Below are 27,799 nucleotides of genomic sequence, written 5' to 3' on the forward strand. Positions count from 1 at the left end.
ATTATTTTTCTCATATTTTTGTCTTGTTTTTTCTATCCATCTGTCTATCTGTCATGGTGATGGTGATTGTTAAATCATTTGATATTAAGTTTTAGACTTTTTGATCCTTAATATTTTAGCACACACCTCACAAGAAAAAAAAAAAACCTTCTCTACATAACAATACCATTACCAAATTCAAGAAAATTACAATTAATTCATAATAGCATCTAACATTCCATATTCAGACTTCCACAATTCACCAAAAATATATATTATACTTGTCTCCCCCCCAATCCAGGATCCAAAAAATGAGATCAAAGAGATAATACAACTGCAAAGGTTTATGCATTACATCTAGGTTGTTATATCCCTTTAGTCTTTTGTAATATAGAAAATCCCACTGGTTTAATATCATTTTTCATCAGCAAGAATTCTATGGTCTTACCAGGACAAAAGAATGTGAGAAAATAAAAGACTCTGTCAAAATGAGAAATACTTAAAGCTGAATGAGATTCATTCAAATACCTTAAGAGACAATAAAATGCAAAATGTAATCAAATGTTAAAAGCTGCATGGTTGGGGTCACAAAAAGAAGAACTGGGTAATGTATAATGTGACTCTAAAGAACGTTAGAAATACGGAGTATATGGGCTCGATGAGTTATGTGGGCTGTAACAGCAATAAGACCAACCTCTTCTCTAATTCGTCATGAGTTTATATAGGAAATAAATAAAGCTATGTTGCATGATGGTTAAAAATAAGAATCTACCAATTGTCCCAGTCAAAACCTTTGGATAATAAGAAATTATAGTTAGCTTAGAAGATAGTTGTTTTCCAAGTGGGTTAGCGTCTCTAACCCCAGGAATATGTACACATAGAAGTGTTTAAAACAATCGAAAATTAGAGAATCATTTTCTTGTGCTAAAGAATCTACATGTATTGGTATTTTTAGTAATTCAAATGTGTTAGAGAATTTGACTAACACGTTAGCCCTTTTATTCAGATTTAAGATATGTAACTGAGTAAACAATTCAGACTTTTTATGTAAAATTGACATTACATAAAATGAGATATTTATGAAAATATAGATTGAACAAGTTTAAAAATCTATTTTTTTTTATTTTTAAGCATTAGTTAAACATTTGAGATGGTTACAACAGATAATTAAACTTCTTTAAATATGTTAAACTACCTTTAATACAAACTTAGTGTGTTTGATTTCCTTTTCAGTACATTAACTACTTTTGCATATAAAAGCAAATATTTCTCAAAGGCCCATTAAAAGTGATTGTTAATATCTACTAGATTTACAGACAAAAAGTCACAACTTAAACTTAAAGTTTTCAAGAATAGCTAGATTTGGTTATTTATGGCTTTAATTGAATATTAATCCTTAAAAACTTTAGAACATATTTTTCTTTCCTTTTTTTAATTTATTGGGGTGACAATTGTTAGTAAAATTACATAGATTTCAGGTGTACAATTCTGTATTGCATCATCTATAAATCCCATTGTGTGTTCACCACCCAGAGTCAGAACATATTTTTCAATATCAACGATCAAAAAAAAAAAAACCTCACACTAAACACAGAATAAGTGACTGTTACATTTCAGAAGCCATGCTAGACATAAAACTCACATCTTTAAACACTAAAATCACGCACCATATGTTGAGATGTTTACACTCAGAGTTATCGGGGAACTAAGATCAACTGAAGGGTATCGGCTTGATGCTATCTCACATTTACATACAGTCATCAATAATAAATTCATGGAGTGGAATAGTAGGTACACTACATATACTATTTAATTAATTGCATTTCTCTTTTTTCCCCAAGATTATATAGTCGAATTTGTTAATGATAATGCCAGTTTGGTGTGACTCCAGTAAATACACAGACTATGCATTTCTGAATATGTGGTTTTGTTCTTAAAGAGTTCTTAATCAAAAGGGAGACACTTTATCTTTATAATAATTATACTAACAACATTAAAACGTCTAGAAGCTAAGTTAGGAGAGTATCTTTATGAACTTGGGGTAATGAAAGATTTCTTAGGAAAAAATATTGCTTTACTATCCTAAAATGAAGGCTGGACCTCCCAACTAATTCTTTCTAGAGTCTAACTGAGATTTTTTTGTTTTTAAGTTTAATTTATATAACACGACATGTATGTAACATATACTAACACACCCTTGAATAAATATTACCATAGGCTTGGGTTCTAGTTTTCATTCCATCACAAGTTATCTGTATGATCTTGTGGAAGTCACATAACATCCTTACTCTCAGTTACTTCAAGTGTGAAATGAAGTGTTTGACTAGAATATGACTAAGATGACTTCCAGCTATAAAGAGCCAATGAAACCATGACGTTTAAATAACTGCAGGAGAAAATAGTGATAAATTCCCCGAGGCCTTCTTTCTAAAATCGCCTCCGTTATCAGAATTTAGGCGTTACTATATATCAGGAGGCTTCAGAGATCTTCTACCATTTTCCTGCCTTACCCTTGACAATCGATGAGGTGGCAAATGATATGTCTAGAACACCCTCGTATTCATCTCTTGTCATTTTATAAGACATAAAACCAATAAGCGGTCTCACAGCCGAATCTCAATGCTGTTAAAGGAAGGCAGTAACCCTTCCAGTTTCGGACGGCTTTGTCCTTCCACAGACAAAAATTGTCAAATTAAAATTACATGAAAAAAGTACAAATAAGTTACTATTGGTTTTGTACTTTTTTTTCCTCCTTTGTATCTACATTTTCGTTAGTTTCTCAAAGGTCTCAGAGGCCTTTAGGAAGTAATAATCACAACATAAAATAGGCTGCTGGTAATTTATAACAGTACTTTGTTTTGCCTGAAATACATTTTCAACCCTGTTTTCATTAATGTTTATGATTTTTATTATATTTGTTGAGTTGTTTGGCAATGTAATATTAACCTTTGTGACATCACTTTGAGGAATACATTGAAGCAAACAAAGCTACCTTTTTTTAGATGTGGAAATTGATGCTAAGCAGCTAAATGTTTTTCCTAAGTAATGTATACTTGTTATAAATAATTTTAAAAAGACAACTAAAAGCAGCTCCTGAAATAATAATTTCTAATATCTCTCACTTAACTTTTTCCTAACAACAAAATATGATACTTTGGGGTATGATGAAATCAGATCCACAAAATTTTAGTCATTCGGGTCAAATACCACATATACAAATGTATAACTTAAAAATTGATGTTCAAATTAGGGAGAACCTAAAATTTAAATTCTCGTATTTAAACTTTTCAATTAGCACCATATTAATTATTTCTATTTTATGAATTTAAAAGACCATTCATAAATAACCAGAGATGATTATGACATCAAATCCTTATTCTGATAATCAGTAATTAAAAATTAAACGTTAATCTTGACTTTCAAGTAGCAGCATTTTTTCTATTTGAGAATGACTCATCAAAAAAGTGTGTGGGGGGGCAGGAATATGGCAAAACATTAAAGATTATGCTATTATTGTAATCTCTTGGATATTTGGAGAAAAAAAAGAAACCTCAAAATCAAGTTACCTATAGGTAACTTATTCTAACTGTTGTAACTTGAGTAACTCACTTTGCGTCTCTTGGTCTCTCCTGTGTATAAAATAAGGATGTACATAATCTAAGTGACTGAATAACTGTAACTAGGTAAAACTTAGTTATAGAACCTTTTTCATAGGACATTTCATCCTTTATCTAGTAGAGTTAAGGAAAAGAGGCAGAAGTCAGCCTAACTTATTTATAGGATCAAGGACAGTGGTATCAAGACATTAAAGTATGAGAGTTCTGAAGGGTAGCAAAGTGACCACTTCTTAGAAGAAAGCTTATGAGCTTTTGTGTCTTGAATAAGATGAACATAATTCTAACAAAATCATAGCCCTGCAATAGCCAGAATTTGGGATATAAGACATAACTCTAGATACAAATTTTCAGCTCCTGTCTCATTAACCATATGGTCTCTGGGATCTGAAGCACCAGGGAAGCTCTAGAGTAGGCCTGTAAACTGTTTGCCATCGCTCTCAGTCGAAGGCAAGTGAGGGGGAAGGAGGTGAGCAGAGGACATATTACTGTAGATGAGACTGCAGATAATGCTGTGCTATAATTAGTGCATCAGGGCCTTTGGCAAACTGGAATATACGTTCCTACCGGCATGAGGATCCCATCTCTTTGGGAGAGTTTCTCTCACACTATTTTGGTAAGTAGTCTATCAAAAAGATTATGAAAACCAAGGCTTATCATGACAAAAATGTCTCTGACCCAAAGATTTACACAAAAGGTGTCACCCAGCAATACATAATTAATTACTAAGTGAATTTGAACAGGTGCTTAGTTTGGTTTGATAACTCCATGAAAAAGATAAAATATAAATGGGACTTGAAAAAGAGCAGGGATTAGGTCTTTGAGAAACATAAAACAATCTCATTAGCTCCTATATATGATATTTGAAAATCTAAATAAATTAACTTTCTTTACTAAACACAAATAAGAGCAATAGAACAAATAACAGCTTTGTTTTCAAACTATCTGCACAAACTATCTGAGAGTTTCATTGATCCCCTTTGGACGATGCTACATGCAACAGGCCCTGACAAAAATCATGTGTTTAGATTAAAAGAATCTTTGGAAATAATTATTGTGCTAAGATATTAGTTAGGTGTATCTCATGAAATAGAATAGGATGGGCTATATATAAGATGGAATGGAATGGAATGCACTATTTTTGTAAAACGCATATGTTCTGTGTATGTATGAATGGGTTTGTGTGTACTAGATCACATTATAAAATATCTGACTATAAATCATAGTCAAAAAGTTTGAAACTCACTGGTTTACGACAATGTAGCAACATGGTATTCATGAGCTGAATGTCCTTATCCACAAATGTGCTTTGACTGGCCTCACAGAAGAAGGAAGCGAAAGGAAAATAGCATTCCCAGACTGAACTACCCACAAGAACAATGGTGAGAGAAAATCCATTTCCAATGTTCTGAGTAAAGACTCAAAGTCGGATTATAGAGTCTAACTGATTATTTTTTAGAAGCAATAGATATTTGTTTAAGGACGTTTATAAATTGAAGGAGAAAATTAAGAAGGGACATACAAGGCAATTAGTACCTAGAGGAAATTTTTTCACAAAGGGAACACTGATGACGGAGAAGAGAAATGCAAGAAAAACCTTCAAGAGTCTGGAGAGAAGACAATTTATAATAGTAGTGTTTTCCCTTTCGCTCACTGCTACAATGTTATAAATAATCCATAAGGAATGAAGACTGAACCTTCTTGTCCTTTCTGTTACCTGATAAATGACAAAAAAGTCATTTCCTTGCACAAAACAGACAATTAATAACTATTTGTCGAGTAAACAAAGGATTAGGGCTGGTGTTTTTAGTTATTTTTTCACTGGGATAAATTAGTGTTGATACAATCACAGTACCACACAGTACAATCTCCTGCAGCAGTTGGCAAGAAAACCCCACATTTTCAAGGCACCTATCTAGGACTAGAGGTACAAACTACAGCTAAAGAACAGAGAATGGACTATAGGAAGACCAGACTTCTTGGATTCTTTCATCATATCGTGCTTACGAGCCACATTAATCAACCAATCACAGAGCTGGGAAGCACAAAATAAGACCTTTTAAAAGTATAAACATCACTGTTCAAAACTCCATGTTCAACTCTCGTTATGTCTCCGCTACCTGAGTGAGACTCATCCACCTTGGGAATTTTACATAAGAAATCAAAGACTAATTCCCTCTTGCTCTGTAACACTGTCAGAAAGCCACCCTTTGAAAGTTGGTGTATGTTCAAAAAAATGAAAATTCAGTTTAACTTTTAATGGAAATAAGAAGATACGTTCACTGGTGAAAAATCTAAAACAGAAACATTGCAAAGCCAAATAGAATTGTGAGGTTAATATTTTGTATCCATAGCAGAGTTCCCTGAGTTAACCTGAGGAGTTTTAAGAAATACAGCTTCCCAAATCTGTCCCTCTCCCCTGTGATTCTAATGAGCGTACAGTGTTGAGAACCACTGAGAGGAACAATGTTTTGCTATAGCTGAGATTCCATTTCTAGTTGCCTTTTTTATTGGTAAGCAGATTCTTTTTTTTTCCCTCCACTAGGGCTCCACAACAGGAATCTGAAAACAGATTCAAGAACAAGAAAAAAACAAGGAAAGGCAATGCTACCCAATGCTACAACATGGCAGCTTAAGCCCACGGGAGTCAGCCAATCAGCAACATAATGCATTTATGAAACTACATGAATTAAGGTTAAGTTTTTACTGCTTTGATATAGTTCTGACAAAGTCAAAGTACTGAATCAGAAGCCAAACATTTGTGGAAGAAGAAGTAGGAATCCTTGTTTCTCACTGGAGATTTTTGTCTCCTGTCGCTCTTCTCTGATCAAACGATAGAAGATTTTGTGTTTCCTTAAATAATCATGACACTTCACACCATGGCTGATGAATCCTATAAATAGACTGCCTGATCATATGTCCAGCTCAAAACCCTTCATTATTTCAGAAGAAAACCCAACTCTATGATATAGCAAGAAAAAGCTCCCAAAATAAGATTCCTACTTACCTGCCCAACCTCAGGTCTTATTACAGCCTATGTCCAGTCTACCCACTCTAGATTTCTTATAGTTCCCAGAGGTAAGAAGTTATTGTACACATCCATGCCTTAGCTCACTTTGCTACCTCAGTTTGGAAATCTCCTCTTCCGAACTCCACCCCTCTACAGGACGATCTCTCTGTTCAGCCTTTCAAGAATCAACTCACACATAGCTCTTCTTTCAAAATATTCCTCTATCAGGACAACTCTTCTTGCTTTGTTGAATTGTCAAATCAACCACTTACTTTTCTGTGTTCCCAATAGAGTTTGGGCATCATTCTAAAAATAGCATTTTTTAAAATGTGGTACATTTAGATCAAGGTTTAACAAATTCAGCACTATTGATATTTTAGACGGTACAATTCTTTGTTGTAGGATGTTTTAACAGCATTGTAGGATGTTTAATAGCATCCTTGGCTTCTACCCACTATAGGCCAGGAGCATTCTCCCTTCAAGTCATGACACCCAAAAATATATCCAAACACTGCCACATGTCAAAATCACTCCAGTTGACTAAGATTTACGTCTTTGTTCTCCCCTAATAAACAAGTAAGCGTCATGAAGGCAACAGTATTACATTCACCTTTGCATTTAGGATCCAGCAGAGTGCCAGGTCCACTATAGATTCTCAAGATATGTTTGTTAAATGAATGATTACTTGATACAAAAGGGATAGTACCATACTATCACAATGTAGAAAATCAAGTACATCAACAGCTATTCCTGATCAGGATAATGCTTCACTTTTTAGAGATTACATCATTAATGAAATTAAAATTTCCAATTTCATCTGAATACCAATTACATTAAAATCCTAAAATCAACCCACCCATCACTAGAAATAATTTATATTGATTTTATATGTTATTTATACAAAATAAAATGAGATTTGGGGTCTAGAACATGATTTGAAATTACTGTACATCTATGTATGTAAAACTCTTGGATTAAAAATTGAATTTAGTCAGTTTATTCAGTTTTTTTCAAAAATGCTCAGCTAGTACTTTTATGTTTTCTAAATAGCTTTAATTAATTGCTTACCTTTCTTTAAAAAAATGTTCGGTTAGTACTTTTTATGCTCTGAAAATAACATTTTAAGTTTTTTAAAGTTTTATAAACTTAAAAGCATCAAATTTAAATAATGCATCTTTTTGCTAAGTCTCCTTTTTACTCCATTAACATTGATGGCACACATTTCTGTGATAGAATTGATAGCGCGAGGAATTTTAGACACCAGAAGTATATTACTTTAATTTTAAATAGGTATTCCAAATAAGTTTCTAAATAAAATTGCTGTGCCAGAATTCAAATACATAAGCACAAATACACATAATACACAAAGTTATAATATATGATAAGTTATAACATATGATACTAAGTGGTCTTCATTCTTTCTTATGCTAACGATGCAATTTCATCTTGTGTCTTATGTGCTGTTGAGTTGGCTCTGACTGCTGACGGCCATATGAATGAGTGACTCCCACCAAGTCCTGTCCTCAACAGCCCTGCTCAGCTCTTGTAGGCTCATGCCTATGGCTTCTTTCATGGAGTCAATCCATCTCATATTTGGTCTCCTCTTTTCCGTGTGCTTTCTAATTTTCCCAGCATTATTGTCTTTTCTGAAGAACCCTGCCTTCTCATGATGTGTCCAAATTAGGACAGCTTCAGTTTTGTCATTTTTGCCTGCAGCAATGTTTCATGCTTAATTTGCTCTAAGACCCACTCGTTCACCTTTCTCACAGCCCAGGGTATCTGTAGAGCTCTCCTCCAATCCTGTATTTCAAATCAACCCTTTTTTTTCCCTTCTTTATGGTACAAGATTCACATCCATAATAATTGGGAAAAAGATAACTATAATGTTATCCAAAGTGTCAAATTCATCTCATTTTGTAGAGTACCTTAACTTTACAAACAAAGCCATTGACATTTTCATTTGGCCTCAAATACCTTTTAACCAAACTACAAATCTCTTTCATATCTAGCATCTGGATTTCTCACATATATAACAATAGAAATAACAAAATGGTCATATTAATCTGACTTTAACATTCCTGTTCTTGAGGTTTAGTAACTTTTTCCAAAACTTAGCTCTATACTTTCTAAATATTTTTGTCACTTAAAAAATTCCATATATAGTTTTTTAATTTCTTGAGGTGTTAGTATATCTTCTTGTGAGTTCTTGAAAATTGATACTATAAACCAGAGGTCAGTAAACCATGGCCTGGAGGCTGAATTCTACCTATCACCTATTTTTGTATGGAGTATCAACAAAAACAGTTTTCACATTTTTAAATGGTTGAAAAAAGTCAAAAGAAGAATAACATTTCATGAAAAGCAAAAATTATATGAAACTCAAATTTCAGTGCCTACAAATGAAATTTTATTGGAACACAGCTATGCTCACTTGTGTATGTATTTTCTATGGCTGCTTTTGAGCTACATGACAGAGCCCACAAGGACTAAAATATTTACTGTCTGGTTCTTTGTAGATAAGTTTGCCGAAACTGCTTTAAACAATTAGTGTATGACTATACACACACACAACACGTAAATCTGGGGGAAGGACCCAATATATTTCTAAGGGAATTTCTTCCAGCTAATATCATTTTATTATTTTCTCATTAATATATTTTTCTGTAAGCCTTAGTAAAGGCCATTAGTCATTAGCAGTTAAATATTTGCCATGATGTTCATTTAATATTTGAAAAGTATTATTGAACTACCCACATCAATCAGTTACTTTTTTAAGATGTACTTTTCTTCACCTCATCACTGAAGTATCAAGAGTCTGGAATTCCTATAATTCCCCACTTGAAATCAACTTATACATCTAAAAACAATCAGCAATGACTCTGAATCTGTAAAACTCAGCCTAATGTTTACTTTATCATGTCTTGGTAAAGCTATTATGTCTGGCTTCCAAACTACACCATTTTATAATAAAGACAGCAAACCATATGAAGTTTAATTCAGTCTTGACCCAATTTATAGTCCAGCTTAAATACAGGGGGAAAAAGGGAGGGGGGGAATTGGGTAAATTAACCAAAAAATTGAATTCCTTGCAAACAAACATTGCTAATAGGTATTTAAATGATACAAAAGATTATTATTCTCTACTAATGAACTTACTGCCATTCAAGCTAATGCAAAAGCTACAAAAATGTAAATCAGTAATTTACTGTATAATGCCATAACTAAATAGATTATAGTCTGAGCATCTGCTCATGGTTGAAAAGTTACCTTTAAAATAAGATTTCTTAGCAGAAAATTCAATTGTTTATTACCTCTGCATCATTATTATAGGCCTTCTTTAAAGAGATAGTGGGGAAGCTTTAAGTGTCTTGAAAGGAATGTAGAATTTGCTGTGATATCTAGTATGATCTTGCTACTATATTGTGTGGCTATTAACAGTAATGATGACTATATTATATTTGAGAATGTTTCTAAAAATCTTTAAAATGAAAGTACATACAGCATATTTCTAAATTTTTATATTTAGCTGGGTGTTGTAATAGTCAGTGAAGAAAACTCAAAAATCATTTAGAGACATTAAAAATGTATCACTAGGAGCAATGGTTCAAATAATAGTTCTGATATGTGTCTCATAACATAAAGAAAGTGACTGAAAAATGAAATAATAAAGAGATATTTTCTATTATTTATTAAAAGAAATACTTGGTTTTAACTAAATCCAATCTCTTTGTTGTTGCTACCGACAGTTTAGAATTGTGTTTTTTTTTTCAGCCCCTAAAATAAATTATGAGGCAATTCAGAGTAGCAAAACAAATAATGTCATTCTCCTGAGAATCAAAAAGATGAATATCTCAAATACATGAACCTGAGAAGTGAGGTCTCTTCCTTAGCATCCAAATCATCTGGCTTTATCAAAGGCAGTCTTGAAATGGAAATCACCCAAGAAATGGAAATCACAATCTTTCCACTAAATCATGAATAACTTCTCACAGGTTATGTGAGATTCCATGTCAATTCTAACTATCTAATCATTAAAATAATTTTCATTTAAAAGAAGATCAGACCATTATTTTCAATTGTCATATCATATTTGTAATTAGAGATGATGCCTGCCATATTCAGCCAGCTTTTCAGGCATCATGGAACCCTGATAAGAAATCTCAAATACAAATTATCTGTTTGCCTCCATTAATACGACATGTAGGGGCTGTAGTCGACTGGCAGTGGACTGTGAATGGGACTTAAGTTGGAAATGCATCAGTGTGGCAACTCCTGCACAACTTTTGACTTCAACTCTAACCTCAAATTGGAAGCCCAAAAAAGAGTCTCTCCTTTCTCCTAATCTAATCAAAATATTTGGAATGTACTACAATTCACAAAACAAAATTCTGCTTCTACCTTTCTATGCCCAAATATGGGAAGATGCTTTTCTCTTCCTTTTGCTATATTTAAGAACCTTTCCAGCTCAACCTTTACCCATCACTGGAACCACACCACCGGAAGAGTTTTACTGGAGGTTGCCTTGTGTTATAAAAACACGATTAAATTAAAATGAGTTTTCTGTGCTTACTAAAAAGAGAGCATTTGCAGTCACTGTGAGTGGCTTCAGTGCTGAGCACTTACCCAAGGATCTGGTTCTGTGGAGTCAGCTGTCCTCCATGTGCCTGGTTCTGCTGCATGTGAATGAGTGTTCAAATGCCTGGCCTTACCAAACGTTTTCAGAAAAGACTCAACCCTTCAAATGAGAGAATAGTTGCTCATTATGAGAAGTCTTAAAAAAAAAAAAAAAGACAAGAAAGAAAGAAAGAAAAGGAAAGGAAAGAAAAAACTGAATTTATACAGGCAAATGCTTCCACAGGTCTCAGAGGTTTTGCAAGACTAATCATCACCAACATGAAACTTGAGCTCATCTTTTACAGACCTTTGTTTCCTTCCAACTACATTTCTTTCAATTTTCATTTCATTCGCTTATTCCTTTTTTTCCTCCCTGCTTTTGATCTCCTATTTTATACTGTACAGAAGTCTTGAGTGGTATGTGTGAAGCGAGTCATCGTCAGCCTGATGAGGGAAAGCCTGCTGGTCTAGAAAAAAATCATAAAGTAAGAAACAAGGTCTGAGAGTGGATCAGGTGTTAATCTGCATGGTTATCATTGTCCTGTTGTGCTTCGTGAAAGACACCTGATCCTTTCAATACGACATTTCATGTAGTGATGAAAATGGGATATGGAATATCATCGTGGAAACTGGTCTGATTGGGATAATAATGACTAAGAGGCTGTCATTGCAAAAAAACCGACAGGACCCAATTGTAAAGAATGAGCTAAACATTGAATCTGTTTCATAAGCTTAGCTTTTGTTTAGGGGTCTCCAAACAACTCTCACTCCACTAGCCTTTGGAGCCTTCATCCCAATTTGGACATCATCCAAGAATTCTGCTCCAATAGCGATTATAATTTCTCATTGGGAAGAAAAGGGGGAAGCTGGGATTCAGGCACCACAGGAAAAAAATTGTGACATACTCTGACCCTAGTAAAGCTTTACTTTATGTACTGTGGTGCTTAGGGATGGCCACATAGAAGATTGAAGCACATTGTGTAGATTTATATTACTCCATCGACTGTTTAATAATAGTGGCCATCCTGCAAAAGCACATTCTTTTATTAGTAATACCACTGGAATATACCTTTATAAAATTTTATTTTATTTCATTGGCTCAGGATACTTTAACAACATTTACATTTTCAATTGCTTCTGTGATTATGGCTATTGAGAATAGAGATAAAAACACAAGAGTTCAGCCTTTTAAGATTTCTAGTCAATCCCCTGAATCAAACTCTTTCCCTAAAGGGTAAATGAATTTAAAGCTAATGTAACTACTAAAAAAAATAATAGCCAGAGGCTATTCACATTGCTTTTGATCTCCGGTTTAGTGTTGAGGGACTTTGGTGCTTTCTACACCAAACAAATCCAGGTTCACGTTTTTCAGAGACATGTCAGCTCCATAAACAAGCATATTTATAATACCATTCTACTCATGAGTAAATATGAGAGACATGAGTCTACCAATTCTTTTGAATACCATTAATATAAATTTCCTTGTATTTTTGTGGTTAACAACTCTTATTAAAAATAAAATACAAAAACAATACCAGGAAACCTATTTTAGGTCTTACTAACTACCTTATGTTGACAGGAACTGCAGATTTTCCATTCACTATAGGCTGTTTTACTCTATAATGAAGCTTTTGAGCTAGATGTTTTCAAGCAATGTTTCAGGTTTTACTTTCAAAGCATGACTGCCATGTCCTCTACAATTTTAAAAGTTAAAATGAAAATTTAACAGCTTCAAGTAGCAATTAATAAATTCTTTCATTTATAGAAAAGATCAGTAGCTTCTATCCTACGCGAAAATGAGCATTTCATAAATATTGAATACCACTACCCACACACTCTACAAGTTGGTTAGCTAAAAAGACAGTAATTCCATTTGAGGCTTTTAGCAAGGAAAAGATAAAATAGTTGAGATAAAGTAACTGACATTATTTGTTACTATTTTACTTTTAAAGTGTAGTGAACAGTAATGTTGTACAAACTTCTAAGAGAAAATTTTACTGAAACGTTTTCTGAAAATGCTGAGCCCTTTATTAGGGGATTTCTTGTCTTACAGGCTGTGTGACGGCTGAATATTTGATTAGTGTGGTACATGCAGCAGATGCTTGTATCAGGGAATAATTTTAGCCATATAAAATATTCATCACTATCTGATAGCACCAGAAGTGGAAATCTGAGCAGTTATCCTGTCCAGAAAAGGACTTAATGCTTCATAATAGGAGGAAAGGTGACCCATGCCCCTCAGCTCCTAAAGAAGGCTGAATTTAGAGCAGGAAGACACCCTGACTGGTAACTGCTTCTTCAAACTAGATGGTTCATATCCCACTTCTTTTAAAAACTGTATAACTAAACCCTCAATGACCTAATTGTTCCAGCTAGAAAATGAAAGTAAAAAGCCCTCCTGGTGGGAGGTGGGGAAGGGCATAATGAAGCATAGTTAATGAGTCAGTACTTGAGGATCTCACTTTCTGGAGAGTTACATCCTTTCTGTCATTCAATATGAGTATCTTTTCAATGTGGAACATGGAGGTTCGGTTTATTTATTTATTTATTTACTTATTTGCTTTTAGAGTCAAACCTAGAATGATAAAATAGACATTTACCAGCAGTTTGTGTAAGTGGTAAGGAAAAAAGTTTGGTTTCCACTGTAGTCTGTGTAGTTGCCTTTCGGTGAGGGAACTGCCTCCAGAGCTCAGTCTTTGCCCTCTTCACCTTGCTATGTACTAGGCATCTGATACTGAATTACTTCCTGGATGATTCCATCTCATCCAGTTTTATAGTGCTTATCATTTTCTAATGCACTTCATAATTTACTTATTTATAGGTCTCTCCTTTCTGACACACTCCTGAATATAATCCCCTCTGTGGGTTCTTACTCCTTAATGCCGCCCTAGTACCCAGAAGAATGCCTGACATAATGAGGCATACAATAATATTTTGAATAAATAAATGAATGAAGACAGTAAGGGGTTACAGAAGATGTATATAACTTTTTCTTACAGTTTGGAAGTGGGGAAATAGTTTTCTCTCAAAGTTAAAGGAAGAGGTAGGTAAGACCAGTTTTAGTATAGTTTTCTATTAAAACAAAGTTCTAGCTTCATGCTAAAAATGGTATTATAAAATAAATATAAAAATGTTCTACCTCTAAACCTCCATGCTTGATGAAGTTTGCACCATCCAAATGTTCAGCCTCCCTGATTTCCTTTTTTTGTTTTAAAATGGACCTGAACTCAATGATATAAAGAAACTCACTATATATATACATTTTTTGATTGATGTAATTAATTAATCCAGCAGCCAGAAAATAGTTTTTGGCCTCATATATGTTCCCTCACCAACTTACTTTATTTTTCATTTTCAGTAGCGTGTGGCTATATCATAGAAACAGCCTAACAGCTTTCTTACTGCAGAACTGAAGTGTGGGAGAGCTATAGGTTTTTCAGGTACTTATAAAATCAGTTGTAGCCCATGTACTCTTATACACAAATGAATTGGCTCTCTGTCCTAATGGGATTTCAGGCCACACAGCATTATAGACAAATTATAGAAACCGATTCAGCCACACTTGAAAGAGGGCCCAAACAAGCTTTATGCATAAGTACAATCGATTTCCTAGCTCAACAAGTAATTTAACCAAATATTTCTAATTTCAAGAGCCTACAAAATAAATAAATTAGCCTTGCTTTTTGATCAGCATAAATCATTAGTTGAAGTTAGCAAGAAGATATAATGCTAACATTTTATTGTATTGAAGGTATTACTGTACCACAAAAAGGGGAAATGTTGTTAAAGGAATGTTGAATTTATTACTTTAAGACCATCAGTGGAAATACTGATATGTTGTTGCTCATGTATCACATGATTTTTAGGCCTTTGTTTTTTGCAGGTATTTTTAGAGATTTCCCCTTACACTCAAGATTTATTGATACATTCTAGTTGCTTTTGATGAGAATTCATGGTTATTACAGTATTTATAGTCCTATAATTTCTTGTAGTTATTAAGTTACAGATGATCAATTCCAGGAACTAGCTTTACTAGGTATCTGATATTGAATAATTTTAAGACACCTTTTAAATCATCCCTAGATTTATAAGGCATTTTCTTGTTTCTTGGATTACTTAAGCACACTCATTTCTGGAAATCCCTAGTCAAACGCATTAAATTTAAAATAATTGTAATTGGAGTGCTGATGGTTATAAAAGTACAATTACTGTATCAGTTCACCAGTACAGCCCTTTACCAATAAAAGCATTGAAATTGTGGTTTGTATTTCCAGCAAATCTTTGTTGAAAGCCACAAACTGGATAATGGTAGGAAAAATTGTTCTAATGATATATCTATTGTCATAGCAAGACAGGCCTATTCCTTGTAAAACAAAGGATTCTAAGAAATTTCTAAGCCAAAAACTCAGGCTACTGCAATATAGTTTCAAATACGCTTTCTAGAATGGTGGGATTTGGTTCTGAATTCCTTATTTAAATTGAGCATCACCTCTTTTCTAGAACAGGAAACAAACTTCAAGGCCTCCAAGGGCTGAAAGGTAACATCAAAAAGTAATATGAGCCGGGTGGTGAATGGGCACATGGGCACATGGGCGCATGAGTGAACAGCTGGAACCATGTCCAATTAGAAAGCACCAAGCTTGTCTAACCGCAGCAGTGATGACATTCTTTCGGGAAATCATTACCATGCAGGAATACATTATGCAACATTGCCAGAAATTCCAGTTTTTTAAGAAAAGGGCAGATTAAGGTTCTTTATTTTGCAACAACCCAAGTTTTATATACTGTTTTATGTTTTTAAATCATTTGTACATATTAGACTGGATTAAACCTTTGAACTAAAAGTTTTGCTACCTTGCATAGAAGTCTGAAAAGTAAGTAGTGTTTTCTTACTAGAGAAAAATGAGATTGTTTCCTGCTAAGATCTTGTTCTCTGGGGGCAGTACTGCCCAATTAGACAGTCGTGGTATTTTCCAAATATCAGTGTGAATTTCCTATGCCCATTTACACATCCATTATACTGAATGCCCGTGAGGCCCAACATCACAGTTTCATGTATTTATTTTTATCAGATTAAAAAGTACAACACTTTGACGGTAAAAATGGTAAGTCCAAATGTACCATCTTGATATTGGTTTAAATATAATTATTTCAAAGTAGATTGATCATATCATAGTGACTTTTTGACACATTCAGGAAGGTATTTGGTGGCATTACCCTAGCAAAACAGAGGATAAGAGATAAAGAACAAAATTAATGTTTTCTAGTTTTTTTAAAACTTATAGCTTTGAGCTACAGACGCATATGAGTTATGGATGAAAATGCAATGTATATGGAAAAGTATTCATACCCTTAAGTTTTCTTCATAAATGGAATAATATTAATCAATTTTCCTCCATCATGATTTTAAAAAAAAATGTTTCTATCTTCTAACCACACTCATGTAGCCAACATTAACCAGAACAATATTTCTTTGGAGAACCCCAACTAAAACAGCAAGCTTATTTTATACATATTGTGGTTAAACTCCATCTGCCCTATCCTATAACTTTACAAATTTGTTTTCTTTTTAGTTTTCATTTGTCTGCACTTGAAAAGAAGGAATTCATATTTATTTACAATAAACTTTATCTTATTGAAGTCAACTCATTATTTTTGGCTGAATGATTATTTTGGAGTCTAATCCAGGTCTCTCAAGTATTCACTGTCTACCCAGGTGTATCTCATATACAGAGGTTAGAATCCTACTTGCTTTATCAAGCTGAGTTTTGAAGCCAGATTTACTTGACTTTCTAAGCAAATGGTTTATACCAGCCATAGCCAATGTGAGTGTTGGAGTGCTGTTACTATTTTTCCCAAGCATAACAAGCTACCTTAATAACTCTTGAATTCTACTAAACAAATTATAATAGTCAAATTGAATGACAGTTTATTCTTACTGAGCTTATTAAATTCTCAGGAGACCAAATCCTGTTTCCCCAAAAATAAGACCTATCTGGACAATCAGCGCTAATGAGTCTTTTGGAGCAAAAATTAATATAAGACCCGGTATTATATTATATTATGTCATATCATATCATATTATATCATATGTATTATGTTATAGTAAAACAAGACCAGGTCTTATATTAATTTTTGCTCCAAAAGATGCATTAGAGCTGATTGTCCAGCTAGGCTTATTTTTGGGGAAACACGGACTTTTGAATGAATAATCCCAAATCAGTATTGAATTGAGCCTTTGTATCCCAAGGGGGATTTAGACCATCTGCTAATTCTGCTGAGCAAAGACTTTTACATAATCTTAGTAGCTTTGGAGAAGTAGAATCCAATTTTCCCCTAGCTCCAATCTTTTCATCCCTCAGTGAAATACTTTGTCTATGTAAAGCAAACCTTGTGTTATTTGAACCCAATGTATTTCTTCCCTACAATGAACACAGACGGATATATTAAGGACCCTGAAAAAGTATTGTGCAAACATATACAATTCTTTCATATGGTCTGATGCCCTTTGGAAGTTTATATAAACATGTGTTAACCATGTTTTACAAACAATTATTAGGCTAAATAATTCTTTCCATTTTGCCCAATAAATATTTTGGAACGTGAACGTTATTACATTTTGAAATGGCACAGAAATCTATTGGTATTCTTATCTGACAACCCTTCCTGTCCCCTCTACTCTCTTTCTGAGCACAGGCATGTGTAGCAAGCCATTCATGAACAAGGAATCCATTCAGGACTTGGATACCTGGGCCAATTTCCACTCAACAGTTTCCTATGCACTGCTAGATGCCAAACAGCAACTCTTATGTTTCACCAAAAAGAACTCTTCATAGAGAGGGGATTAAACTCTAAGTGGCTTTCTGATTTCACCATTTCTGAAGTCCAGTGTTAGGTTGCTGAAAGTTCACTTCATTTGTACCATCAGGAGCATAACAGGCTTTAGAAATGGAGTGAGTGATATAATGACATTGTTTGTGCGTGTGTGGATGAAATATTGGAGTGGCTAGCAATCTGTTATATTAAAAGGAACATACACACATTTGAGCATCTCTTTATCTTTTGGAAACTTCTTCTGTGCTGTTCTGAACTTCAGGTTTAAATGAAGAATGTGAAGTGAAAATTAATATAATCTAAATAATAATCTGTAAAGTAACATAAAGACAAAAGTGAAGAAATACATGCATTTGCTCAATAGTGATTCTCAACTCCAATTCAAGCAAATATTTACTTAACATTTGAATATAAAAAGCAAAATGTCCTCAGGGTGGGGGATGCACCAATAAATGCTCAGTCTATAAATGCCAAAAGCCAGACTGTGGGAATGGTTCCACACACTCATGTTCAATCATATCTATATACAGTCAAAATGAAAAAGGAAACATAACTCACACTCAGTGGGGGACTCACCAAATTATCAAACATGAAATTAAATAGGAGAGAAAACACTAAAACTATTACTTTTATGAATATAATCAGTCAGCTGGAAAATGAGTTTTATACAGATACAATGAATTCCCAAGAATATTTTGTGTAAAATCCAATAGATGGTTTTAAACTTGTGTAAAGCTTGCCTAGTGCCATCTTGGTAGTGATTTCGTGTCCTAAGTATTGTCCAGTGTCTCCTGAGCTCACTGAGGCATGCGACTGCTGAATAGCCACATTTAAACCACGTGATCATGCAAGGTTCTTTATAAAAACTTATTGGACCTGGACCCACCATTGAGCTCTCACCTTGAAATGAAGAAGGGGAATTGCTGGAACAAACAACTTTGGTAGAGTCAGTTTATAATCACTGCTTCAGCAAGACGTGGAAATTCCATAGGCAAGAGTTATTTACAGATATTTATCCTAAGTTATTTCCCTTCTTTGAAAAGGAAGTGAGCTCTCCTCCAGTTTTAAGAAATGCAAACTAGAAAGATTAAGAGGGGCCAAAAAGCAAATACTCCATGTAATCTGAAATTAATGGATAAGATGAATATCTTTGATAGTTTAGCATGTTTTAAAATTCATTTTTTTTTTTTTTGTATAATTCCTGTGTTATAAGGGTAATCTTCTGGCCAGTAATAAGTGAGGGTCTGTTAATAGCCATGTATTCTGTTTATTGACTAACCCAAGGTCCATTGTACTGGATATTTGGTAAAGGAAGCCTTTTAAAGACCAAATGCTTACTATATTATTATATTTGTTTATTTATTTTCATAGCTGAAGTAGTTGAAGTAAGTGGTTTCCACCCACTTCTAAATTGATTCAAGGGATATTGTAAGTAATAGGAACTGATATAATAAAACTATTATAAAAAAAATTTAAAGGACAGTGAAAGAGGAATTCAGTTTAACAGTCTATAAAGGAGCATTGACTAAAATATGAACAATATCTTCAATAGCAACTTCACAGAAAATGAAGAATACAGACAGTCTTTTTTATATTGTTTCTTATCACTGCTCTTACAAAAAAAAAAGAGTTGAGAAGAAAGGTTAAGTGATGGGAATTTTTCTTTCTTGTTAATCTCTCAATGGTCTTCTGAGAATTTTTATTTATTTTGTCTTAGCTCTCACTTTCTTCAGAAATCATCCCTGTGCCAGTCATTTTTAATTGCCCTCCTAATATCTATTCACTCCACCTCTCTTTCTAATTAAACACAAATGAATTTAGTGGGTAATGTTTCTGTTTAAAAATACTGAGCTTTCCATACTGCCATAGATGTGATGATGGGCCATGACCCAGTTCTGGGCAAAGAGCTGTAAGTAGCAGTAGAGTTTGGGCTTTTCAGAGTGTTATTGTCTTCCTGAAAAACTGGGCAAACCTACTCAATATATCTTGCGCTCTTCACCTTGTTCTTTCTTCCTTCCTAGAATTGAAAAGTGATGTCAAGAGGGTAATAGCTTTTTTGTAAATATGAGGTGAACAAACTAGCACTAAGGAGACAACACTGAATCTATTGGTATTCTGGGAATCTGGGACCTCGGTGTCATCGTGTCACCATAACAACTCAGGACTGCTGTCTTTCTCCAAACTCTATGTTACATGAAAAATACAAAATTAAATACAATTAAAAATAAAAATAAAATAAAGCCCTTTAACTGAGCTCCTGTGACATACAGCTGAATTCAGCTTTAACTGAGACTTCCTTTGTGTATCTCAGCTCCACTCTGATTTCGGTGCTTCTCGTTGTTATGGCATATCTTACAATCCCAAGCCAAATATTTTCTGTCCCTCATTGAATCATAAATTTCAGGAAGACAAGAGATCGTGTCAATCTTTCAATCAATCATGTCCCTAGAACTTTGCCCATATCTGCATAGTACATAGTAGGTACTCAATACATTCGGTGAACGGGGGAATAATAAAGAAATTATTGATTGAGTACAATACTTCTATCCACATTTACTACTAATACCATAGTCTAAAACTCCTCTTTTGTTTTTCAACTGAGACCATTGCAGTAGCTTCCTCATGGTTCTCCCTGTTTCCCCCTCGCTCAAAAACCCTTCCATGCCTTCCCATCACACTTAGAATAAAATCCAAACCCTTGCCATGTTCTGTAAAGCCTGGCATAATCTCGCTACTCTACCACTCTGAGGATGTCTTCTCCTCTCCTCTTCATTGTATTCCAGGCACATTGGCTTTATTTTGGCTATTGAAACATTCCAAGTTTATTCTCACCATAAGGTCTTTATGGCAGATGTTCCATTTCTACTGATTTTCACAGGCCTGGTCCCTTCTTGCCTTTCTCTAAAGACCCTATCAAGCACTCTGTCCCATAACCCCTTTAAGAGCCTATAGAGGAAATATTTTTTGTTTCTGCAAAGTTAGGGCTTTCTGAGAAATTTTTACTGAAACTTAGAACCTGGACTAAAACACAATCCTTAGAAGGTAATACGTGACAAAATAAATAATGTGAACTCCAGAGAGACTTCCGTATCCAGAGGTATGCGTTTACATTTTAAGGGAAGATGAGATCCAAGACCATGGAAACATTCTAAAAGGTGAGGACCCAGGATCCTTCCTATTACGTTTCCAAGGAAACTCTCTCAAAAGGGGAGGGAAGACAGCTGCCTTTCTATTCTGCATATATGTCCAGATTCATTGTTGTTTTTTATGTGCAGGGAGGGTAGGTTACTCACCTACAATGAAGACACAGTACATGTAGAGTGACATCTGGCTCTCATCGTATGGCCCCAGAAGGAGGACATTGTAGTACAAGGGAATAAGCTCTTTATTTGCTATAAATAAATAATAAATCTGCTCTGCCCCAGAAACCTCATGTTGGCATTCAGGATAACATTAATAAATATAGTATTAAAAACCTAACACCTCCTTTATTTTTTATAGTTCTATCATTTTCTGATACTGGGTACCACATCACTCATGAGTTCAGAGTCTTTGCTCTGTTTATAAGGACGGCCTAACAGAGCTCTAGTGACGAATGAATAAATGAATCAATACCTGAAAAGACAATTTTTGAGGGAACTGGATTATATAGTTTTCTACTGATTTGGCTGAAAGCAGAGGGGGAATTATAAATTTTAGAAAAATTATTGTTTTCTCAGGTGGCCTCAGAAAAAATAGTATATGTAATGTGTGTGTATATATATATATATATATATTTCATATATATATATATATGAAAATTACAGTTTTTGTAAATGCCTGAAATAATGGCATTTTATTTTTTTAATGAACTGATTTTTTTATGTCTTAGCTACTAGTTGTATAGTTAAAAAGATTTATATTTTTATACAAATATTGAACAATTTATCTGTATTCCTGCCCAGCTGCAGAGCAATTGAGTTGGGCAGGACCAAAACTTTTCTCAAAAGCAGTTTTAGTATTTCCCAAAGTTCTGACCAAGAACACAATTAAATCCTCAGCACTCCACGTCATATGTTGACTGGAAAACTTTCAAGGACTGTACTTTAGTCATTCTCCATCTCTATTATATGAGTACCAACAACAATTTAAATGTGAGGAGGACTATATCTTAATGGCATTTCACTTCACAGAACCTGCAGAGTAGACTTGTTAAGCATCACTGACTTAGATATTGAAAAATATCTTCATAAAACGGTAATTTTCATTTTGGTGGAGTTGATATTGAGCACTTCTGATGATATTTGCACAATTTGTTTGAGCTGATGACCTCATTGTAGAAATAAAATGAATACGTCGACACCATAAATATTTGGAAAATGTACTTCTTAAAGATCTCACTCAAAGAGAAAGACAGGCTCTAAATTATGGTGATAGATTAGAGGGGCTAGAATTAACTATCCATTCTCTTTTAACTTTAAACATTTTAAACTATGGTTTATAGTAAAAATCATTTATTCTTTAGGAACTGCTGAATGTAGCAGAGTTTTTAAAGTTCTATTATAAAAATCTAGTCAAAATTACCTAGAATTTGAGGAGGAGGTAAATAAATGTAAACTTCTGAAAGCAAAGCTAACCATAACCAACATATTTGATCAACGAAAGAGAAAGGTATTTGTCCTAAAAGATTACTTACAAATGTGTTGCAATGATCAATAACAGTGTATAGGCTGAAATCCCATGGGGAGGATACCGAGTAGATATAGCTGAGAAAAGATAAGCTGTACGATTGGACAGCATACAGTTGTAACACCCAAGTCTTTCAGAAGTGTAAAATCTGGGTAAATAAGAGTTGAGAATTAAATATTGTGCAGTTGTGTCTCTACCATGCTCCATAGAACAGATTGTCAGGTATGAGCTTCTAGCCCTCTCGGCAGTTATACGTATTTCTATAATAACAAAGGGCACATACCAATATATTAGCATTGTTTCTAAAGATCATCTAAATCCTTTTTATGTGAGTTTTCTTAAAATTGTCTGATTTCCCAAATAGACATCTCTTCTGTAAAAAAAAAAAAAAAAAAAAAGTGTTGGTTTCCCAACATCAGTATTTTGTTCCATTTATCAAGTCAAAACAAATTAATTCATGAAGATCTTGTAGATTGGTAGACATGATTCAATCTTCTGGAGGCTAATAACTACAGAGAAAGATAAAATCAAGTTTCTAAATCTACAGAACAAAGAAATAAGATTGGGAACAATACACACCATAACTAGCACTATGTTATACATTATATATAAACTATTCATTATATACTTTATATAGAATACAGTATACAAAGCAATGTTGAGAGTGATGCTTTTGCAAATTCTTAATCCTTGCAGAGAGATGTTTATGAAAGCCTGAGGTGAATGCTGGATACATAATTTTCAGAGCTCAGTATGAAATGAAAATATGGACACCCCCCCACACACACACCCCGTTCAAAAGGTAAGGAAAATGCTTTTTCCATTCTTCTGCAGTCTCTTAACATGTCAGGGTGATTTTTATTTGCTTTTAAATCCATGGTCACCTGGGAATGAGAATATCTGCTGGGCAAGTACAGACCCTCACAAGTGCCCTCTCATACCCATTCCTTAGCCACCACTGGGAGCAGAGGATAGCAGAAGTCACTGCATAGAGGCAGGGGAGCAGGTGGCTGAGCACCCTACCAGGGGAGGTAGGAAGGTGATATGAGGCAGGACCACATGTGATTAGAGGCTTCAGACCCTAGTACAGTCTCCATCATCCTACTAGGATGACTTTAACTACAAAATACAAATTTAAAGATAAAATTATCCAGAATTTCCAGATGACCATATTGTATCAAGCCCTAAGCATCGTGCCCTGTGTGATTGCCCTGGTCACACACCAGAGACCTGGTCTTCCCTAAGGCAGAAATAGTAACAGTCTCTCTGCCCAGGCCCTGGCTCTGACTTAACCTGCCTCATCTGTTCCCATCATCTATGGGCTGGTTTGGTTGCTTCTGGGTCTCTGTGCTGATGTGATCTGTGCAGAGAACCCTAAGCTTTTCCGTCTGTCATTGCTCTGTACATCGTTGCCCTCACCTGCACACATATTGCTCTTGCTACAGAAATGTATGTTCCTACGTACTGTATCACAAATTCCTGTAGTACACCAACAGTAGAAGGTACAGCACTTCCCTAAAACCCGATACAAATGCTAATGTTCGTTTCTAGTCACCCCAGTGAAAGCAGGTGTGTTTGAGAGACCTCTTTGACTTGTCAGGTTTAGACTGAGAGCAGCTTAGAAAAGATGCTCAAATATCCTCTCCGCTATGAGTGGCTCTTATCTCTGACTACAAGAGACACCACCACAAAGGACCTATCTGCCACTTATGGATTAAGCTGGGGATGTGCATTTAAAGAGTTCCATGAGTTTCAATGAATTGTGAGTGTAAGAAGCCTGGTCTGAGATGCTAGTCTTCTGTCTTGACCACCTTGTCAATGAAACAGAATCTAAAATGCCATGTTACTAATTAATCCAAGTATGACCTTGGACAAGTCACTTCATATATCCCTCATTCTTCATCTGTCAAAAATGAAACTGTTGAAATTAAGGTCTCTAAGCTCCTAACCAGTTTCAAAGTTGTTCAATCCCATGAGAGAAAATAGAAAAAATAGAGGAAATGCCACCAAAAAGTCCCATTTCAAATAAACCTAAAAAGTATCTTTTAATATATCTTTTTTTTGTTGTTTACTTCTAGCCTGGCATGGATCCCCTGATGTGTCAGTTCAGCTACTCAATGAGGCAGACGCTGAGAGTATAGGAGTATAAGAGGTCCACTAGGGCAGGGAGGGGATAACAATCAGACAGTGACTGTGAAAGACAAAAGAGAAGGAAGCACAGGTGAGCAGGAAAAGCTTTCAGACACAACACAGATCCAACACTCATGAAAGGAGAGGAGGAGAAAACAGAAATGGACAAAGAAAGCCTCAGAGTGCTGCAAGCCTGAAAACGTCTCAGGTAATCTGATGGGGAGTTCCAGTGCAAAAATGACCCATTGAGGAAGTCCCACACTGGGCAGTAATGGCCAGACAGGGTGCAGAGGACTGCATGGGAAGACTGGCCAGATTAAACCCTTGATATGGTTTCTGAGGTGCTGCAGCTAGAGGTGGTCATTAACTGCATTCTTTGCAATTGAAAGGCAGGTTCTTTCTTGAAAGGAGATCCACGGTATACAACTCCATGACAACCGCACCTGACCACATTAATTTTAAAGGCAACATAAGGATGTTAAGAAACCACATGGTTTTCTCAGATTCCCTCACAGATTTACATTTCTGAGACTCTCTTCTAGTATTTTCAAAGTGAGGGTACAGTTGATCATCATTAATAAGTATTACATAATTAATGAGAATTAAAATAATTTTAAAACAAAAGAGATGTGGAGTAGAGAATTTTAGAGATGGAAGGAATCTTAAATTATGTAGCACAACCTTTTCATTTGACAAAGAGAAAGCAGAGACTTCCAACAGACTAAGTACCCAACATCACCACCGGCTGGTGAAGGCCCCCTGAGGATATTACAGTATTGATATGGCATTTTCTATTAGATAAAATGTAACCTGCATCTCAGAAGACCACTTGGCTGAGGGAGTTCTACCCATTTGCACACTATGACACTGGATAGAATTTCTAAATAAATACCTAGGTGAGGGCAGAGTACCCAGGCAGATTGTGCTGCAAAAGCTCAAAATGAAAAAGATGCAGGAAAATAAATCAGTTGGACTACTTAGTGGTAAATACCTCATTTCGTAGTTGCATTTACCCTTCTGACCCAACAAAACAGTAATGTGTATCTTCTCATTTAATAAGGTTATCTACACTGCATATTCAATGAGTTTGTGCCCTATGCAATAAATCCTCAGCTTTGAAATGTGTGTGAGCGTATAGACATCATTATTGGAAGAATTAACCTTGTAAATGAGGAACACCCTTACTGAAGCTCTGGATTTTGATTATTCAAGAGTGACAGAGGAATACAGGAAGTTTTCTACAGAATTATGATGATCAGCCTTGAAAATAGCCACTGACTAGGAGTAAGTAACAATATCTTAACAAGTGAAGAATTCCGAGTTCATTTAAAAAATATCTCTAATATACAGAATTAAGGGCTTATTCATCAGAAGTGACCTGTGTTTTGAACTGGTTGGGCTGAGCAAAGCCAGAAGGAGAAAATAGGCAGAGCAGAATCTCTGTTAGCCACACTATCTGCAGCGCACAGCTCTAATATGCACCAGAGAGTCTATGCCCCACCCTGTACTCAACTACACGGATGCAACTTCAACAACCACAACTACGACACACCAGGATAAACTAGAATTTTATCAATTGCCTGATTTATTAAGAGGTTTTAGAAATCTAAGGGTATGATGAAGCTGCTAAGTTATAGCTTAAAAATGAGCTACTAGAGATCAAAGGAAAAACCAATGCTACTCAGCTATAAGAAAAAATGAAATACTGCCATTTGCGACATCATGGATGGACCTTGAGATTATCATGCTAAGTGAAATAAGTTAGACAGAAAAAGTCAAGAACCATATGATTGCACTGATATGTGGAATATAAAACTGAAAGCAACAAAGGAACAAGACAAACAAAGAAACAAAAACTCACAGACAATAGTTTAGTGGTTACCAGAGAGTAAGGGGGGTGGGGGTTGGGAGACGAGGGTAAGGGGGTCAAATATATGGTGATGGAAGGAGATCTGACTCTGGGTGGTGAACATACAATGCATTATATAGGTGATGTATTATAGAAATGTACACATGAAAATTACGCAATTTTACTAACCATTGTCGCCCCAATAAATTTAATAAAACAAAAAGAAAGAAAAAGCAAATATTTTCTCACTTAGGTAAAAGTTCATTTGACTTTAATTCCCACCAGTTTTCTAGAAAAGGAAAAACCCTGAGAATTAACTTGGGACTTGGAGGTTTTTTCCTCTGCTTCTCCCTCCTCCAATTCATGACAACTATCTCCACTTCCTTGTACCTTAAAGAAAGACACACAAAGAGGATATTTTAGAGTGAATAGTTGAGAAGGATATTAAAAAGCTATTAGCTTGGAAGCAAAAGCTCATCTATCTAATGTCATTTAAGCCTATAGATAAGACCCAGCCACCAGGCCTGAGCATTAAGGAGTAGACGGAGGAAGAATTTCCCTCTCTTCCACATGAATACTGCAGAATTTACAGCATCCACAATAATAAATATAAATCCCACTGCTGATCATGATATAGGTGGGATTACAAGGGTGTACTTATTTGTGAAAACTGTACAGCTAAAATTTGTGCATTTCAATGTCTTTAATTTATATCTCACAAAAAGAAAGGTAAAATTAATAATAATAATTGAGTTGGCATGGGGAGTCAGTGGAAACAAAGATAAGACAAGAATAGCTGAATAATGATAATATTTTCAACCGGGTGATGGCACATAGGGGTTCATCATACTATTCTATTTATTTTGTGTGTGTTTGAAATTTGTCACTATAAAAGGAAAAAATACTAATTGTTCCAGTTTTATCACCAACCCACAGCCACACCTTATATCAGTATTAGGATCATGATTAAAATCCACTCACATATTTGACATTTAACAATGAAGGCTGAAGACATCACCTTTACACAACCCAACCTGAAGGAAATAGCTTGACATTTTTAATTTCTGGGTCTTTGCTTGAATAAAAATGGGGCACTTAAAA

General features: G+C 34.8%; 1 protein-coding gene across 2 annotated transcripts in view; it reads right to left on the reverse strand.

The window, feature by feature from the left end:
* Window positions 1-27,799, reverse strand: part of ZPLD1 (zona pellucida like domain containing 1) — a 509,293-nt gene that overhangs the window by 52,592 nt on the left and 428,902 nt on the right. Inside the window, exon 1 of one of the 2 annotated variants that reach the window (XM_019742922.3) lies at window positions 11,227-11,348. The exons of the other annotated variant lie outside the window; for it this stretch is intronic. The gene's annotated coding sequence lies outside the window, so the exon portion shown is untranslated. Of the gene's footprint in view, window positions 1-11,226; window positions 11,349-27,799 lie in introns of those variants that run through there. 2 annotated transcript variants of the gene reach the window in all.

Source organism: Rhinolophus sinicus, chromosome 17 (assembly GCF_057876585.1).
Source record: "Rhinolophus sinicus isolate RSI-liver-muscle chromosome 17, RSI-T2T, whole genome shotgun sequence".
Lineage (NCBI taxonomy): Eukaryota > Metazoa > Chordata > Mammalia > Chiroptera > Rhinolophidae > Rhinolophus > Rhinolophus sinicus.